Source organism: Alligator sinensis, unplaced genomic scaffold (assembly GCF_000455745.1).
Source record: "Alligator sinensis unplaced genomic scaffold, ASM45574v1 scaffold1552_1, whole genome shotgun sequence".
NCBI classification, from domain to species: domain Eukaryota; kingdom Metazoa; phylum Chordata; order Crocodylia; family Alligatoridae; genus Alligator; species Alligator sinensis.
This window is the reverse complement of record NW_005843084.1, coordinates 156,941-162,545: the sequence shown is the minus strand read 5'-3', so window position 1 is coordinate 162,545 and position 5,605 is coordinate 156,941.

The window sequence follows — 5,605 nt, the reverse complement described above, 5'->3', positions numbered from 1 at the left end:
ATCTCCACCTGCATGCAGTTTTGCTTGATGGGGCTTGTGAAGGGGGACATAATGGGGGTGGAAATGCAGCTAGACACTGATGGAGCAGGGATAGGTTTTTGAGCAGGTGATGGAAGTGGATGTCAGAAACGGACTGGCTAAGTTTGTAGATGACATCAAATTATGGGAAACTGCAGTCACGCTAGAGGATAGGCTGGGGATTCAGGCTGACCTGGACAGACTTGCAAGGTGGAAGGATCAAAACCTGATGACATTCAACATGAAGAAATGCGAGATGTTTACCTCCGGAGAAAAAACCCACATCATACTTATAGTCTTGGCAGTGCTACACTCACCAGCACCATGCCTGAAAGAGACTTGGGGGTCATGATTGGCCACAAGATGAACATGAGCCCCCAGTGCGATGCTGCAGCTGGCAAAGCAAATAAAACTCTGGCTTGCATCTACTGATGCATCTCAAGCAAGACTCAAGAAGTCATCCTCCCACTGTATTCGGTCTTGGTGAGGCCGCAGCTGGAGTACTGAATCCAGTTCTGGGCTCCATGCTTCAGAAAGGATGTAGAGAAGCTTGAGAGTCCAGAGGAGAGCCACGCGCATGATTAGAGGTCAAGAGAACAGGCCTTATGAGGACAGGCTGAGAGGCATGGGACTTTTCAGCCTGGAGAAGTGAAGGCTCAGGGGGGACTTGGTGGCTCCCTGTAAGTACATCAGGGTTTGCACCAGGAAGTGGGAGAACGTCTGTTCACTAGAGCACCCCATGGGAAGACTAGATCCAGCGGTCACAAACTGTTGGAAGACCATTTTAGACTGGATGTAAGGAAAAAGTTCTTTACCGTCCGAGTCCGCAAAGTCTGGAATAGACTCCCCCCAGAAGTGGTGCAAGCACCTACTCTGGATACCTTTAAGAAAGGCCTGGATGCTTATCTTGCTGGGGTGATCTGACCGCAGCTGACTTCCTGCCCTTTGGGCAGGGGGCTGGATGCGATAATCTCGCAAGGTCCCTTCCAGCCCTAATGTCTATGACATCTATGAGATATAAAGATATTATATATCTATAAAGAGATACAAGGCTCTGGGTATAATGAGAAGCCTCTGACATCTACTAGAAAAATGTTATCTGGGTGATCTTCAGAAGAGAAGGGGAACCCCTGAAGGCCTGTGACTGTGCATCAAGCTAGTGGGTTTGAAATAGGATTGGGGAATTGGTTTGGTATATTGAGAGGTGAAGAGGAGAAGTGGACAAGTTCTGACCAAGCAATGGCATGAAGGGAAAGCAGACAGGCCAGCCTCACAAGCAGAGGAGAGAGAAAGGAGCCTGCAGGTCATGTCAGCCCAGGAAGAAGAGGGGAAGTGGCCAGGGAGATGAAAAGACACAATTGGCAGACAGGAGGAGGAGTGAACAGAAAGATAGTTGGAAGAAAGGGAATATAAATACAAGGACAAGGTAGGTTTGTGTTATTGGGGATTCACTCCTAATTAGAATAAACAGATTCGTCACAAGGGGTGGCCTGGAAAACAGACCGTTGTGCTGTTGAGAAGGAGCCAAAATGTGGGACAGACTTGAGCCTGAAGAGGATTGTGATCGGGGCAGGAAAGGGTCCATCACTCATTCTTCACGCAAGAAGAAGTGGCAGGCCAGGTGCTTGCTGGCAAGGGTGAGGGAGGCTGGCAAAGATGGCTAGAGAACTGGAAGCTCAGATGATCCTCACAAGGGATTTTCCAGTCCCAAGACAAAGAGAGAGAAGATAACAACAATAAACGGATGGCTTGGGGACAGGTGCTAGTGGGAAGGCTTTGGACATGTGGCTAGGGCAGGCATTCACCAATTTAAAGAATGTTTTTTCCAGGGATAAGCTTCATTTGACTAAGTGAGGAAATAGCCTGCTGGGCTGAAGGCTGGCCCCACCAACAAGAATGCTTTAAACTAAGCTCAGGGAAAGCTGAGAGGATTCTGCAGATTCCCTGTGCCGAGACTGCATGTACAACCAGAGGGCAGCTTGGACAGTGAGGACGTGACCCAGGAGGGAAGGGAGCCCAAGGGCTGCAACAGCATAGCCGTCAGTGGAAGGACGACTGTCACGCACTTCAGCTGGAAACGTGGGGATGGACAGTTGAGGAACTCTTGTTAATGCTCGTGCACAGTACAAGGAGCGTGCACAGTAAAATGGAGGAACTGGAAGCTCTGGGGTGTGACAATGCCAAGCACGGGAAGAATGGGGACATGGGGGAACAGTAATCATGCAGATAGTGAAGGCACAAACTGTTTAGGAAGGACGGAAATAAGGATAAGGGCAGTGGAATAGCACTGCGTGTTAACAAAGGGGCAGACTGCAGGGACTTCGGATGCAATGGCACAGACTTTCTGTTTGGGTGAAAATCACATTAGGAAGGAATAACAACACGGGATTTAGAGCGTAGTACTGAGGGTCTGTTATAGACCACTCGTTACAGACTTGGAAATGGACAGGGACCTCTACAGGGTCTTGGCCGATTTCAGTAAATGTCTTTAATTTATGAAAGTGTAGCAGAAAACCCCTTTTCCTCTTGCCTGCAGTTGCTCTCCCCTCCTTGGATATGTTTTTCCTCTTCTACCTTTTCTTCCTTCCTCTTTCTTTCACTTTAAGATAAGGAATTGTGTTTTGAAATTTGCATGTGTGCATTTTGTATCTCCCCTTGTATTTTGGTATTTTTATCTATTTGTGTGCCATGGCATTACTTTTGTAGCTTATATTCTCCACCTTGGGAAAAAAAACCCGCAGCATCCTTATAGGCTCGGCAGTGCTATGTTGGCTAGCACTATGGAAGAAAGAGACTTGGGGGTCATCATTGACCACAAGATGAACATGAGCCTGCAATGCGATGCGGCGGCTAGTAAAGTGACCAAAATGCTGGCTTGCATCCATAGATGCTTCTCAAGCAAATCCCGGGACGTCATTCTCCCCCTGTACTCGGCCTTAGTGAGGCCGCAGCTGGAGTACTGCATCCAGTTTTGGGCTCCACAATTCAAAAAGGATGTGGAGAAGCTTGAGAGAGTGCAGAGAAGAGCCACGCGCATGATCAGAGGTCAGGGAAGCAGACCCTACGATGACAGGCTGAGAGCCCTGGGGCTCTTTAGCCTGGAAAAGTGCAGGCTCAGGGGTGATCTGATGGCCACCTACAAGTTTATCAAGGGTGACCACCAGTATCTGGGGGAACGTTTGTTCACCAGAGCGCCCCAAGGGATGACGAGGTCGAATGGTCACAAACTACCTCAAGATCGTTTCAGGCTGGACATAAGGAAGAACTTCTTTACTGTCCGAGCCCCCAAGGTCTGGAACAGCCTGCCACCGGAGGTGGTTCAAGCGCCTTCATTGAACACCTTCAAGATGAAACTGGATGCTTATCTTGCTGGGATCCTATGACCCCAGCTGACTTCCTGCCCTTTGGGCAGGGGGCTGGACTCGATGATCTTCCGAGGTCCCTTCCAGCCCTGATGTCTATGAAATACAAGGGAGGCTAGAAATCAAATGGTTGCTAAAATCCAGGCTTGTTAAGCTACCCTGGAAGTAGCAACACATGAAGCAACCTATATTCATTGTCATTTTTCATGAAAGTCCAGAATGCTTTGGATAAGCTAAAGGACTTATGGTATTTGGCCTTGATCCAAAACTCTTTGAAGTCAATGGGAGTCTTTCTATTGAAAATCAGGAGGACAGTCCGACCACTTTTGAAAATCCCACTTTGTGAACACTTGTTCTAATCTCTCAGGCTTGCACTTGTTTGAGTTCGTCCCCCCACCCTTTAAGTTTACATCTATGTATTAAATTTAAAGGAAGAATCCATTCCTCCCTCTTCCCCCAGTAGACATGTTTCATGCTAGAGGGATGCCCGTCTAGGGGGACAGTAGAAAGTCAGCACTCACAAATTCTTCACTTCAGAGCTTCCATGGGGCGGAAACTGCTTCAGCCTCTTATATGGCTAGCAAGCCAATTGCTGGCCGCCAGGTAGGAATAATTTAGAACAGTCCAATAGTGGGGTGCGAATTTACATAAGATTGGCGGGAACTTTTTCTAGGTCATTAACATATAGTCACTGGGCTCTGGAGTTTTCCACTCGTGACCTACTTACATGACCTACTTACAAAATGATTGACAGACTGCCTTCTGTATCAAACTATGGAATGCTCCACTGCACTATAGGCAGATGAACACTGGGTTCTGACAGCAGCTATTAACACCTGGGAAACTGCAGATCAACCAACGGGCGGACGAACTCAACAGAAGACAATGTAACAACCAGGAAATCTCTAAACATCACTGACCAAGGGCTAGAAGCCCTGGCCTGAGTTGATCAACTCCGGGGACCAACTTTTGGGCTGAATATCTCCAGATCGACCGCTCCCACAGCCCTATTCAAAATTCATCAACGGACTCCCAAACCTGCACGTACATGCGGACGACCCCTGGGGCTGACAGATGCCATCCAGTAGCCACCAAGGAGGGAAGTCCCACGAGGGTCAATGACCCCTGGATTGGGCAAACCTGAAAACTGGGGAGTCACCAAAGTCTGCCAAGGACAGATAAAAGGCAGTGAAAAGTGACCCTCAGTGGCGCCCTCTTGATCTCCAACTCGATCAGCACCCGACCTGTCCAGCCAGAAGGACCAGCCGGTGACCCCCTTCTGGAAGATAACACCGCGCTGAAAGAAGCCTCAACAGCAGACTCCAGTGCCTGTGGGATAGGATAGGTATACCTGACTCTTGTAGCTTGCTACTGTGTATGTGGGGGGGGGACCAGCCCCAAGGTTTATGATTTACCTTCATTACAGTGCTTCAATCTGCCTAATAAACCAGAATTTTAAGGATCCCGAGTTGGACATTTGTAGCCAACAAAAGATCCATTTTTCTGATACAGATTGGATAATGAACACTATACCTCATAGTAGGCCACAGATACTGCTGAAAGAGCTGTGATGGATTTGTGTATGAACTAGTCAGTGTATCAAGGAGCTACCTTCAATCTAGAGGGTCTTGTAGAAGGACTGATGTGGGAAATAATCTTCAATCAAGAGATCATGAGTTGGTTTGATGTAGTTTAAATGGCAGGGGGACAAAAATGGGTCTGTCTAACTGGAAGGGGTCTGTCTTCAGGTTTGTCTTAGATTTCAAAAGGGCTAACTGAGAAGCTGAGGCGATTCATTCAGTAGGTCAACCAGATTCAAGAGAGAAGACTTGGATGTAGAAGAAGCATAATCGTATTTTTAGACAAAGTACCAAATACTACTGGTAGATTGCATCCCAGATGAAAAATATGGTAGTAAAGTGCTACGTGGGGAGCAGGCAGCTCAAACAGGGCATTAGGAGTGAGCAGAGGGTCTTCAAGCCATGGAAAATGGGTCTGATCAGTAAGGAGGACTATTTCCCCTTGGTCAAGGAATACAGGAATAAAGTGAACAAGGCCAAAGGTTTGGCTGAAATTGACCTTACAAAGAATGTTAAAGCTAAGAGCAAAAGCTTCTTTGGTCCTATGAGAGACGGAGACGGAGACGGAGATGGAGACGTCAGGGCACTTTCTCTGCTGAAGATGCAGGCATGACCTTAGGTGTGACCCAATGTACAAATAAATTA